The sequence below is a fragment of the Salvelinus sp. IW2-2015 genome, linkage group LG14 (genome assembly GCF_002910315.2).
Source record: "Salvelinus sp. IW2-2015 linkage group LG14, ASM291031v2, whole genome shotgun sequence".
Taxonomy (NCBI): domain Eukaryota; kingdom Metazoa; phylum Chordata; class Actinopteri; order Salmoniformes; family Salmonidae; genus Salvelinus; species Salvelinus sp. IW2-2015.
In genome coordinates, this window is record NC_036854.1 from 29,690,825 (window position 1) to 29,705,463 (window position 14,639).

Sequence of the window (14,639 nt, forward strand, 5' to 3'; positions counted from 1 at the left end):
AGCCGGCCTCATACCCCTGGAGGCTCCATGGATAACCCCCCCCCCCCCCCACGCTGCTCGGAGTTGTGAAAGTTGCGAGAGCACCCCCACCTGCCCAATGTCATTCACGTGTGCGGCCCGGGCAAACAGCTGGCTGCGGAGTCCCTGATTGGCCCGAGGCAGAAAGCAAGGGGGGCGGTGCCCATGTGGATGGAGGGGCGTAGATACTGGCGGCTCAGGGGCGGTTGCGAGCCGGTGACGGCAAACAGTTGGCTGATGTGTGTGGCCTTGTACTTTGGCCTGAATCCTCACTGTGGAGAGTATGTCATGCAACATCAAGAGGAGTGACACCGAAGAGAAGGAGAGGGAGGGGGTTAGGGTTGGAGGGAGGGAGGGGGTTAGGGTTGGAGGGAGGGGGTTAGGGTTGGACGGAGGGGGTTAGGGGTTGGACGGGGGGGTTAGGGTTGGAGGGGGGGGTTAGTTTAGGCGGATGCGGGTTAGGGGATGATGAGGGAGGGGGTTAGGTTTAGGCGGATGGGGGTTAGGGACACGCTGCATGGTGATCCATGAAGAAGGACAGATAGATACAGTAGCTGGTGGTACCGCTGCTGAACTGATCCATCTAGTGTTCAACACACACACACAACACACACACACCACACACACCACACACACCACACACACACACACACACACACACACACAAACACACACACACACACACACACACACACACACACACACACACACACCACACACACACACACACAACACAACACACACACACAGAGTAGTCCTCTACAAGGGGAGGGAAGAAAAGGTCTTGACAGCCACAAATCATGTGTGGTCGGTAGATGTCTGTGTTGGAGTGGGAAGAGACAGAGAGAGAGAGAGGGATAGCCTCAGTCCCCAGTCCAGATGAAGGGTGTATTCTTCTTGGCTGTACAAAGAGGCCCATTATGGGTGAGAGCTGTGAAGAGGCGTATCCTCCCGCCTGGGCCTGAGTCTGGGCCCTCTGCTAGGTGAACCCCCCCTCAGTGGTTTCTCCTGTTCTGTCTCCTCATCAGACGTGTGGAACCCAGACAGATACTCTATGCTACAGTTCTTATGGTTAGGGCAACACTTACTCATAGGGATACACAATTCAAACACTTGAAAAATAATACGCCTGCAAGCCTTGTTTAAACTCGATAGACCACGTAGCGTCAAAACTTTTGTGGAGATGCTCGCCGCATTTCAAGCAGCTTTTTTCTGAAATGACTGACTGAAATATCTTGAAGTATAGATCTCTCTCTGGGTGCAGCACAGCACCGCTCCTCTCAGCTACACTGAAACAACTCCGAGCAGCACCATCACACCATGTCCTGCCTGCATCTCTCCCCCTTCTCCTCCACCCCTCTCCTCTACTACTCTCCTCTGAAATAAGAGTCACATTGTGTTTTTTTCCAGCGGCGCTGGGCTCTCTCTTCATGGGTTCTCTGCCTGCCTTACTGCCTGAGGACATGGGCTCCTACAAGGGAGTGATTCATCTGGAGGGTGGGATGTGATGAGGGTGGAGATGCTGTAACTTCACATAGAGCAGAGATTTTTGGGGGTCCCACAGAAAAATGTCCTCTCTCTCTCTGTCTCTCATGCCCATTGTCTATCTGTTAGCTCAAAGTAGGCAGTGATKGGGGGCTGTTGCATGTCAGACATTACTGAGAGCGGTAGAGCAGGATGGGTGAATGAGCAGAGCAAGACCTGGGAGTTTAAAAATACTCTCTGGGACTGAAAGTGTTAAAAGTCAACCCCACCCCCATAAAAAAAGTGGGGGGGGGAGAATGGGCAGTAATGGCCAGTTACAAAGACAGTGAGCTCTGCTTCCCATGTGTTTAATAGTGATACTGGACAGCTAGCGTCGCTTGCTAGCATCTAGGAGACTCCTCCTTTGAAGCCTGCCTCTCAAGGCTCCGAGCAAAGTGCCTCCTCGTCGAACACGGCCTGATAAAAAAAAGTTAATGTTTACTGGGATAGAAGTGCTGGCTTAGGGAGTGCCAGAAGGATAAACTTTGACTAAATTTAGATGATTCTCTTTGTGAACTAGGCCTACTTCTCTCAGAAGCAAATCTTGGGCTTCTGACTGTCACCAGTTTATTTCCCTCGTCTTCTGACAACAATTCCCCTAATGCTGCACACAGTGCTTATCATAATTATGAAAACCTGAAACAACATCCAGTATCCACCATTTCCTGTTCAGGGGAAGTCCAAAAGACTTTGCAGTCTTGTGGGATGGCCCATTTCCTCAGCAAAGGATGAAATGAGAAGGGACAGGGATTATTTCCCCCCTCTGAGTTCTATTTATCCCTGACACCGTCCCTCCATCCTCTCAAAATGCCTCTGGTGGCATGCTATTCTACTTAGTCAGGCCTCACTAAAGGCATCTCAACCAGCATACACTTTTAGAATATGATAGAGTCAGGATTCATAAAAACTAAAACATCGCACTGAAAGTACAGCTGTGAGAAACAAACTAACTTTGTCATCTTACAGGAGGTAAGTATTAAGGTCTTATTCTTGACAAATGTTTAAATCAACTAATGCTAACTCAGCAAGTCCCCCAAAAAATCTATGACAAAACAAACCAAATGGCAGTGCAGACGTATGCTAATCCCATTCCTTAGGGGTCTTTAATTGTCATCATTTGAGTCTATCTTCACTCTGAGCAGTCTCCAGTAGTGTCAATAGAGGGCTCAATAAGCATAGCACTTGTCTCTGGGGCCTTGCTGCACTGTTACAGTCTTCAACACTGGGGGCTGACCTTGCTCCGGAACAGATAAGAACAGTGTCGAAGTGGAGACAGATCTAGACAGAACAGACCTGGAACAGTATCATCTTCCAGGGACGGTCTTGAGGGCTGAGGTTATAGTTGGGATGTTTCGTGGTTTCGCAGTTCACCTTTCTGCAGTATTTGGTGACAAACAGGCAAAGTGTTTGTAGGTAGACGTAGTATGGAAGAATGAATGATGGAGAAAGATTCAACTGGCCACTGGAAAAGCTTGTTTTCCATTATCCTCATGCATCTCAAAGTCCCAAAGCCTGTTCAATACCTAGTAGAGGAGGGAGTGCACTCTGCTCCGTTGCAAGTAGTTACATAAAGGGGTCAAAGTCTTCTCTTTTGTTCCGATGCTGCTGCTCTTTCGAAAGGGACCCTTAACCTGGTTTTCACCTGCTTACCAATGCCTGCTGGAGCTGGGAAAGATGTTTAATGTTCTCCTTGGATGGGGTTTATAATTCTTTCCACTCTGGTGTACCTGGGGGGGTGCGACCTTTAACCAGACTGACTGTCTGGTTAATGATAATGATTATAATGCCCCTTTGAAGGAGGCGCCGCGAACTTGCACCACAGCGAGGATGCTGGAATGAGCACAGCTCAGGAGAGTGGTGGGGGGAAGGGGGAGGATGATATAGGGTCTGACAAATAACTTTGCTGGTGATACTTTGACCAACAGAATATTTTCACCCAAGTTAAAACTAACTTTTGCTCAAGGGGGGGACCTAAAAAGTTTATCACAGACGTGTTATTTTTAGGAGAGAGAAAACATTCCCCTGGGTGGTTGAAAGGGTTAACTGTGGGGCAGAGGTGGTCCTGTGTTGTTGCGTGGGTGTGTATGCCTGCTGTGAGATGGGTGGCGGCTGTGCAGCCTGTATGCATCACCGGTGTTGTTTGGGCAGGGTTTAAGGTAGGTCCCTCCATTGTTTGGGAGCTGCTCCTGTTGTGGGGGGTAGGGGGAGAAAAGGCCAGGTTTCAACCCAGAGAAAGGGCCGTGTTTCTGTCTTTGTGTGCCCTGCCTCCGGGGCTTGTCAAGAGAGAGCCTGGTCTATCCCATCAACTCTACTCCCAAGGGAAAGCTGGAGAGGAGGATTGCTAAGGGTGTTGGAGATGGGAGGTGGGGGAAGGATGACAGTGGCGTTAACTTCAGCTCAACTGAGCAGACACACGTACCACCTCTCCTCTTTCTCCATCCCCAACTAAGCACCCACCCACTCCTCTCTTCTCTCCATCCCCCAACTAAGCACCCACCCTCTCCCTCTCTTCTCCATCCCCCAACTAAGCACCCACCCTCTCCCTCTCTTCTCCATCCCCCAACTAAGCACCCACCCTCTTCCTCTCTTCTCCATCCCCCAACTAAGCACCCACCCGCTCCTCTCTTCTCCATCCCCCAACTAAGCACCCGCCCGCTCCTCTCTTCTCCATCCCCAACTAAGCACCCACCCTCTCCTCTCTTCTCCATCCCCCAACTAAGCACCCACTTTCTCTCTTCCTAACATCCCCCCAACTAAGCACCCACCCTCTTCCTCTCTTCTCCATCCCCCAACTAAGCACCCACCCTCTTCCTCTCTTCTCCATCCCCCAACTAAGCAGGACTCAGGACATAGGAGGTATTTTGGAAACAGTGGGAATCTTTATCCATTGTCCAATCTTAAAGTTGGCTCTAAACAAAACATTTAATCTGATCAGTGAATTTTTCTTTTCATGACAGTGTTTTCTTCTGTGATGTAAGAGAGAAGCAGGTAGGGAGGGGTTGAGCTATAACAGGGTTCCCAACTGGACCCCAAGTATTCATAGCAGAAAATATATACAGAATATGTTTTTTAATTTTCATTGTTGGACATAAAAGACTTAAAAGACCGGGAAATCAGCTCCAAGTAATTTCAATTTTGGAAATCTGTTCCTAAGTATTCCCACGCATAATAGAGAAACACGTGATCGTATACAAATGTAAGCAAGGTTTGAAATGATTTTATTTTAGTGAAATATTTTATCTGTTTGRRCTTCTTGCGGTGAATTTGCAGTCTACAAATGATTTGTAATTATACTGAACAAAAACATAAACGCAACAGGTAAAGTGTTGGTCCCATGGTTCATGAGCTGAAATAAAATATTCCCACAATTTTACATACACACAAAATGCTTATTTCTATCAAATTTTGTGCACAAATTTGTTTATATCCATGTTAGTGAGCATTTTTCCTTTATCAATATAATCCATCCACCTGACAGGTGTGGCATATCAAGAAGCAGATTAAACAGCATGATCATTACACAGGTGCACCTTGTGCTGCAGACAATAAAAAGCCACTCTAAATGTGCAGTTTTGTCACACAACACAATGCCACAGATGTCTCAAGTTTTGGAGCGTGTAACTGACTGCCAGAGCTGTTACCAGAGAATTGAATGTTAATTTCTCTACCATAAGCCGCATCCAAAGTAATTTTAGAGAACTTGGCAGTACGTCCAACTGGCCTCAAAACCACAGACCTAGTGTACCACGGTAGCCTAGCACCTCCACATCCGGCTTCTTCACCTGCGGGGTCATCTGAGACCAGCCACCCGGACAGCTGATGAAACTGAGGAGCGTTTCTGTCTGTAATAAAAATAAATCTGATTGACTGGGCCTTGCTCCCCAGTGGGTGGGCCAGTCTCCTAAGTGGGTGGGCCTATGACCTCCCAGGCCCACCCATGGCCTGCCCTGACATGTGAAATCCATAGATTAGGGCCTAATGAATTTATTTCAATGGACTGATTTCCTTATATGAACTATAACTCAGTAAAATCGTTGACATTGTTGCATGTTTGGTTTATATTTTTGTTCAGTATATTTTACGGCCCCCCAAACATCCGCCGAAGAAGGAAAGAAAATTGGCTAGTGGCTGACTCTAGTTGATGATCCAATCCCTGCCCTATAACCTGATGTGAGAGAGAAGCAGGCAGGGAGGGTTTGAGACATAACCGGTGTGGTCCAGTGTGGAACTGCATGACACAGTGTTACGTGTGTAACCAGCGTCACAGAGATTACCCCATCTTGTAAAATCAGTGGTTTGTCTGCGTCTCACGGCTGATGATATTAGCATGTCTAGGAACGGGAGGGAACTTCAAAAGAAAAATGGAAACTCAAAACACGAGTCCATCCAGTCAGTGAGAATGAAAGTTACACTTTTTTCTCTCCTGAAAACAAGATGGATTTTTTTTAAAGGAAAAAGTCAACAGTCAACTTCTGGACATCCTCCAAACAAACAACAAATTAGGCCACTATTCACATAAAGAATGAGTAGGCATTTAGACAAATAATGTGTTGGTTGATGTAGGCCTAGTTGAAAACTACTTAAAAGTGCTGAATCATTTCAAACAGGAAGACCAAGGAGTTTATCCTATGTTGTCATGCAGACAGAGAGAGAGAGAGGGGGGGGGGGGGGGAGACATTAAATTGAACCTTATCAGTAGAGTGGAGCCCCAATCCCTACCCCTCCCACTCCTGTCTCCTCCTACACTAGGACCTCTCCCACCTCCCCACCTCTCACGCAGCTTTGCTAAGGGATGCTTTCTACGGTGTGTGTGTGTTGTGTGTGTGTGGGGTGTGTGTGTGTGTGTGTGTGTGTGTGTGTGGTGTGTGTGTGTGTGTGTGGTGTGTGGTGTGTGTGTGTGTGTGTGTGTGTAAGGTGTCTGTGTGTGAAGGTGTCGTGTGTGAAAAGGTGTCTGTGTGTGAAGGTGTCTGTGTGTGTGGGGGGTGTGTATTTTCGTGGCCAAGGAGGAGCGACAAGCAACAGGTCTGGGGGCCTGTGCACTGGTCTCTATGGAGATGAGGTGTGTCCTGTGTGTTTGTAGAACAAACAATGGTACCTGATGAGGGGGAGGACGCCTAGTGTGTGTGTGTAAGGTGGTGACCACATCATATACACTGAGGGAATGGGAAAAGGAAGTGGTGGCTCAGTGTTTCTTCCAAGGATGCCCTTTTGAAAAGGCATTACGCGGGGCCAACCTAGCCGGATTAATAGGGATTACCACGGTAGAGTTGGGTTTAACAATTCAAATGCAAAGGAAATGTGATTATTGTCGTGCAATTCTATTCTAAAAAGGTCCTATACACCAGAAACCAAGGTGTACAGAAGAACAAAGTTTAGGCCTACTCGAGGTTTGGAAGTGTTGGCTAAAAGTAACACACAGTAGAAAAATATGAAACTGCAGGAAATGGCTCGGGTCTACGTTCAGGATGAAGCCTCTGAAAGCTATTAGCATGTCGGCCACCCATTGGCACAGTCACCTCTGACATCACTGGCAACATTTCCCAGCATGCACTACTCAGGTGGGGTGTCATTAGAGCAGCTCATCCTTCTATATTTACTGTCTCCGCGTGGCTAACAGACCGTCTGAGATAGACAGACTAACTATCTAACAGAGTCCTCTCTCGATAAACAATTCCAAATGTGTCCCTCAAAAGCGTCAGATGGGGAAAATCTACCGTACCTAGCCGGGGGCAGGGGCAAGGTATGGACTAACGGGGCAGGAGGACCGAAGGAGGCAACCTACTGTGTAGTAGGACTAGGCTGTGTCCGTCCAGGCATCTCTCTCTAGTCCTGCAGACATACCAATCACCAACCAGTACCAACGTTTGGTTGTTTTATGGTTCTTGAACGGATGTCACTTATTCTAAGTCCATCCATTTGAATACTTTTCTCTACACACCTATTTACATTCTGAAAACACAATATTAGGTGGCATTAAAAAAGACAGTTTGCCTGAATATTTACCTCCACAGGTTCAAAAACTTTTATTTGCGGTAACTTCAATCTGGCTATGTGTTGATAAAATCAACATAACCTAAGTATGTTATATTTTCATGTTCTCTTCTCTTCCCAGCTCTCTCTCTCACACACACAAAACTGGTTGGACCATGCTGTTGCCTTATGCACTTTTTTTCCTCTCCCTCTGTTCCTCCCTCCCTCCTCCCTCCCCTGTCTAGCTCCAGTGAGCAACAAGTGCTGCCTGTGAGTACCACCCCCTCCCCCCCTCCCCCTCCAACCTCCAGAAGCTATCTCAAATCCTCAGCCTGCGAGCAACTGCCAGCTGACAAAACTGTTTAGTCAGCATGAAAGACAGGGAGGGAGGGAGCGATGTGGGGCTAGACGAGAGAGATGTAGAGAGAGTGTGAGAGAGAGATGTAGAGACAGAGCAAGGAGGCAGAAAAGGGAGAGAGGGAAGTAGAGACAGAGCAAGGAGGAAGAAAAGGGAGGAGGAAAAGGGTGAGAGAGAGCAAGAGCGGGAGACATTCTTACTGCGCACTCTCCATTCAGCCTCCCTTTTTCCTCTCCATCTCCCCCCTCTCTCTCGACATAGCATTAACCCTTTCCTCTCCATCTCCCCCCTCTCTCTCTCTCGACATAGCATTAACCTTTCCTCTCCATTCCCCCCTCTCTCTCTCGACATAGCATTAACCCTTTCCTCTCCATCTCCCCTCTCTCTTCGACATAGCATTAACCTTTCCTCTCCATCTCCCCCCTCTCTCTCTCGACATAGCATTAAACCTTTCCTCTCATCTCCCCCTTCTCTCTCGACATAGCATTAACCCTTTTCCTCTCCGAGACAGCCAAACACAGTTTAGAGATGGCTGGCGCAGAGGCTAAAAATAACACTCAAACCACAGCTAGAAAGACAATCCACTCCATGGAAAGAGTATTTTGTGAGTAAACAGAGGACAATGGACCGTATAAAAGATTTCCCTACCTCCACTACAACTCAAATAAAGAATTGTAAACAAAACAAGACTTTAAACTTTCTTTCTCACCCGTGAGACAGAGCTAGCTGCTTGAAAACGGGCTGACTTAGGAGAAGGGGACAACACTGGAGCAGACCCATTGTTGCTCCACTTCCTCCATCTCTTCCCCCACCACTTCGGAGAGGAGGCAGTTTCACTTCCTGTCTCCCCCATGCTTCACCCCTCCTCACCCCAGGTGCTGCTGCAGCCTCCATTTTCTAGCCTCTCTCTCCCTCTCCTCTCCCCTCCCCCTTGTGGCATTCTTTCACATCAGTGGCACAGCCGTCAAGTTAGACTTTGAACCCGAGGTAAATACCTGCTTTATTTGCAGCCTGTGCTGGAGGCTGGTGGTGGCCTGTGTGGCTGGGAAGGTGGTGTGTGTGTGAGGGGGGGGGCAACAACATGTATAGTGACAACTCAGAGCTGTGCAGAGGGATAAAGGACACGTAAGGCTCTGCACTGAGACAGGGCCGACATCACCCTGGTGCAGCGCTCCCGCTCTCCCTGCAGCTTATCAGTTAGACCCTGAACACACCCTGTGAGATGGATGACTTGGCCAATATTAACAACACACTTCTGTGGGCCGAGGAGAAAGAGGAGAACTATAGGACAATAAAGGTTCTACTTGGTTGTTATGGCAAGCGATGCTGGTAAAATAGGTCACTCATTTCCCATAACAAATAAAAACATCCATTCATCCAACCAAGATCATGTTCACCAATGTAGGACGGATGGCATGGATTTTCTAGTAGTTGGTTGAAGGAGTTGTCCTGGCAGCAATCAATTAATCCAATTGTTCCCGAATCCAACAACGTGATGCAATAGTACCTTGAGAGACAGGCCCCTAAACATTAGGACCTACTTTGCACATTAGCTGTGCAGCCAAGTGTCGCCTATAAAAAGCCAGTGGTATTAATCTAGATTTGGGGCTTCTACCACAAATGTGTGACTGTGCCTACAAATACCATTGAGCCTCACAACTAGGCCTATATTTACACTGGGTCCTAGACCACAGGCAGAGTATAGCAGGGCTAACTAAGGACTCATCCCAGGGACATGTTGTAATGTCTACTGTAAGGTCCCTCCGTGTGTGTTGGTTAGTTGCAGCTTACATTCACACACCTGTAAAAGAACTCCATCCCTTACTCGGTCCCAATGAAAAGCTCAGTTTAAAGCGGCCTACGTGTACACAATGGAAGCACCGACACTGTCCTACTTAGCTGTTCCGTCCACTTCTCAAATTTCCGCCATCTCACTTGGCTGTGTTACCGCATCCTCATCAAAGCACCCACACGTACCTTGAGCCTCATTCCATCAAGACATCAATAATGTTGGGTATGCCGCACATATTACAAGATGCAATACAGCATGTGTAGCCTAAATGAAATGTGTGCATTCTCACTTTTAAACATGGAGTTAATGCTTAGTAACAACTGCATAATCAAAGAGGAAAATGTAACTAAGCTAAACCCCCCATAAAAAATACAAAATAAACATGTTATAAATTACTTCAATTTGCCATGTAGCATTTAGGAGTAACATACATTTGCGGTTGTAAGTCCTGAGCAAGGAAGGCTCGGGAGGAGGAGGGGTGAGGTGACACAGCGAGGCCGAACCCCAAGCTTGGATTCCATTTTGGAAACCATCTTCCTCAGGTTCCCTCTTTCCTCCCTCCTCTTACATCTACAAGTAGAGTCCCTATATCCCCTCCACGCCCTGCCGGCCGCGGGATGGAACCTAATCTTATCTAAAAAAGGCGGGTTAAAAATAGCCCTGGGAGCCAAAGGGGAGCCAAAGGGCCAGCCCATCTGTACCCTTGGGGAAACCACAACCCATCTCCATCAGGAAGAAAGGTAAGAAGAAGAAGAGTCTTCATTTTTACATTTTGACCCGAGACCTTCAGTGTGTTCTGGGTGGTTCGCCCCATACATCCCCCTCCTATTCCATTGATTTAGCCTCAGTGAACAACAACCGGTTAACAGCTAAATGAGAGGCGAGAAAGACGAGGGGGAGCCAGTGAGGACCTAATACCAATGCTCTGCATTGTTGAAGGGACTTGCCTGTCGGCTTGCCATCGGGGGACACTGTGTTTAAGTCGGTGTCTTTAGAGGATGGATGGGGTCTTATTAGGCTAAATGGCAGGCTAATGAGAGCATAAGGACCCAAGGGGGTTGAAGGCTCTTAATTACCTCCCTCCGCATCCTCGTCTGGCCCAAATCTCAATGGGAGGAACGTTGATCAACTGACTTTTCGTCAAAGAACATATAAGATTAAATGATTCTCCTTTTAGTTCATCCAAACTCCTAACAACTTGTGTTGTCATTTTAGTGATGCTACAGAATGCCCCGTTTCACATCTGGACATAATCAAATGTTTAGTTGAAGGCTTAATCATTTCCTTGAGTAGCATATTTGTTTGAATTATTTTACCAGCCCATATATAATGACATTGTTATTATTAAAACCATTTAGGCCTAAGACAAAACAAACAAACAAAAATCATTACATTAAAGACATAGGCATGGCTATGTTTTAACTATCACATCGAATTGCAGAGACGAAACAACACAAGATGGCAGGAAGTCAAACAATTGCCATTTTTAACTAGGAGAGTAAGACAGAGAGTAAGATCTTACTTGAGTGAGATCCAAGTACAACCAACAACTTAAACCAGAAATATCCATTTAGACTTCTGAGGCGTGTAACCAGGCTACAACTGGTCCACATTATATTAAACATCATTTTTGCACTCGGAGCATCCCACATCAAGAATTGAAAACTGTTCAAAGTGACTTCCTTGTATAAACTGAGACCCATAGCTAGTCTATTTTGTCAACACACTAGAGTCATGAGTACCAATAATGCAGTGGATTTGGAGACCTTGTGGAGGGTGGAGAGCTGAGGACATACAAAGGGGACATCCTCTACTAAAGTGTGGTTCCATGTTGATCAACTATCTCTAGGCTCAGAATTCAATAGAAAATAGCTGGTCAAATTAAACTGTTCATCATTTATTTATTCAACCACAGCATTTATATAATGTCCTCCAAACAGAGCGTGATCATTTGAGGGATGATTACATTATTATTTTAAAAAAACTTAACTGTCTTCTTGGCAGTGCAAGAGCATCTTCCTCTTATCCAGTCTACTATTTCATATGCATGCCCTCACTTTACTACCGCACATTTAACCTTCCAGTAGTCTATTTCTTCATCTCAAATTCACCTAACATCTTTGTTAGAGAGTACTGAATTGGATGGTGAATTTCCCTGACTGCGTTTGATCCGACTGTCGCCGTAGGCCTACTCGTCTACAGTGTAGAATTTCGTAATGGAATGCGAACTGCTCATCCGGATCGGCACTCTCCTCCCTGTCTCCTTCCAAGTGGTCAGAGAGCTCGAGAGAAGAGGAACATCGACCAGCAGGCTCCAAAACCGTGTTGCTTCTATTTTCAACCACCGACAAAATAGTCGACAGTGCAAATATCAACAGGTCATCTCTCCATCGCCAGACAACATGGTGTCAACAAAACAACAATGTAGACACAAAGTTACACTTTTACCCACTGCTGTTCTATGCGCACAGCAGTCGGCGAGACCAAGGGACGAAGGAAAAAATAAGAAAAAATGCCTAGCAACCATTATCTAACCAGGTCGCGCTGCGTTGCAGTTCCCCAAGAGAGTGAAACGCATCAATTCATCACTTTTGAGCGTCTAAAAGAGCTCAAAATAAAAAAAAATACCCATGAATGATCCCAAATAAACATTGTACACATCAACCATGCATTTTGCATCATTCTCAGAGGATGCTTAATACATTTTCATAAAGTCGATTATAATAATAAAAAAATGTAAAAAAGTGAGAAATACTGATAGAGGTGTTTATTCTCGTAATGATGAATGAGGAAAACTATAGACTAGTAGGATAACACGCTTCATGATGAGTAGGAAGAACTGCTTCGGTTTATTTAATAAACAATTAAAGATAGAATCGTGTCGAATCATTGCATTGTAACATTTTAACATACAGACTACTGTTGAAAAACAAATAAGTTTCGTAAACGTCTCGGCAAGGTCAAAATGTAGCTAGCTATACCGACACATGGCCACTAAGCTGTAGCTAGGCTTCGATCAAAGTGCACTGAAGATATGGATGCTCGAGTGCAGCAACAGGCGGCTAGTTAGCTAGCAGACTTTGAACCTCCTCGAGCCCCCATCATTAAAAACACTTTACCGAGGGGGGAAGTCAGAACTCCAACACTTAATGTTGATTTGAAGAGGGAATGAGTAGCTAACTAAACATCGCTGGTTACAAATAATAATATAAGGAAGAGACATTCCACCGCTCAGGCGTTCTAAACGTGGATGAGCATCAGGTCCTTAGCGAAAGTAGGAGCAAATGGGAGTTGCGAAAACTATCCTATCCACATCTCTTTTCGAACTTTAACAACTTTATGTCACAACAACAGTAAACTTCGCCAAACACTCAATTAACAGCGCATATCGACTAAACCAGACAAATAAGGCAGACTTAAGAGAATAAGCCGAGGAGCTAGGTACTTACGTTCGACTTTGTTGGGGTTGGGCTGCTTGCGCCGAGACATACTGATGATGGTGATGAGGGGCTAAGAAAAAAAAAGAAGCTGCAAAGTTGTTCCGGAGAGGAATCAAAATGGCGTTACTGAGGATGTGCAAAGTTAGACAACTTTGTTCCCCTCTCTTTCTTCCAAATTCCTAAAGAGGAAGAAAGAGTTGAGAGACGAGAGGAAAACACTTATTTCGCTTTCCTCTCTGGCCGTCCCCAAAGCGCTGCTCTATCCTCTCCCCTAAACCTGATAAGTAAGACGCATCACGTGTTGCTCCTGCTAGTCTCCAAGGGGACGTGTTACTGAGGCTGCTGCCACTAGATTTGAGCCAGTAAGCATCTCTACAGGAGGGGTCTCAAAAGAGCAAAACGTTTTATCGAGCGGCGTGGTACCAATGACTGCGTGGTACCCTCAACATAAAACTCTGAGAGAGGAAGTGCACGCGGAGGAAACTCAAGCCCTTTAAAGTTCTAGAACTTGGTTGTTGATCTACATTTACACACCTATCATTTAAAAATGAGTGTGATGATTAAATTATGTTTAAGTAGATACAGGACGCAGTGATGGATTTACAAGCAACCAGTATTTAACTAGTTTCAATAGTTGCATTTAGTTTCAACTGGTGCCTGCGTACTCCCACATTCCTCCAAGCCCTCATCTCTGGATACAGACCCCTCCCCGCGCCTATGCTCATCAACCACTGGCCGAGAAGCATTTCCCTCCCCTCTATGCAACTCAGCTGGTAGGAGCCTACGAAGCCCTGATTCACACTGTCTGGGCCACATTGAGATGGAATCAAATATTTGGCTACATTGCTAGTATTTCCAGTATTTCCAACTTTTCTAGCATTTTGTGTAATTATTATATCTAAGTTAGTCTAGACAAACTACTTTCATTAAGGACAAATGCACTGAAGAGTAAATGTGATATTTTGGTGGGTATGGGATAAGGATGGGATAAGGACAGCAATGGAGTTGGAAAGAGCACAAACAGATCTGGGACCAGGCTAAGACGATAGGCCTAGCCCAAAGAGAGATTAGTCATTGTGACTTCCTTCTGTTGATTAGATCCAACCTAAACTTCATTTGATTAGCAGTGTGTGACAATCACCACCATGTTTTGTCACACCACCATATTTGCGCTCCAACTCTCCTCCATAATTGCCAAACAAAAAGTGACGCTTTAGGAACGTTAATAAGGATGCTACATGGGCTGTCATTTGTTGACATCACATTATTCTCAGAGACACTTTGCAATTTGATCACTAAACATTCTAGTAAAGCTAAACTCTCTAGGCTTTGCATCCAGGTATGCCCAATAAACCCAACTGAATGGAAAAGACGGGCACCAAATAAAATAAGGAAATTAGATGGTGCTTATATTTCCTATAAGGCATATAGCTAGATCTACACTATGGCATGGGAAGTGGACTCATCTCAGTAGACCATTTTTGAGGTCTTAAAACATCTAGCAAACATCTGATTTTGGGAGTGAGAGCTTATTTGT

The 14,639-nt window shown here is 45.8% G+C and overlaps 1 long non-coding RNA gene across 1 annotated transcript in view; it reads right to left on the reverse strand.

Moving 5' to 3' along the window:
• The window catches only part of LOC111972506 (uncharacterized), a 50,896-nt gene extending 37,142 nt beyond the window's left edge, over positions 1–13,754 (reverse strand). The window contains exon 1 of the long non-coding RNA XR_002878468.2: positions 13,112–13,754. This is a non-coding gene — a long non-coding RNA (uncharacterized lncRNA). The remainder of the gene's footprint in view (positions 1–13,111) is intronic.
• Between the last annotated feature and the right edge of the window lie 885 nt (positions 13,755–14,639).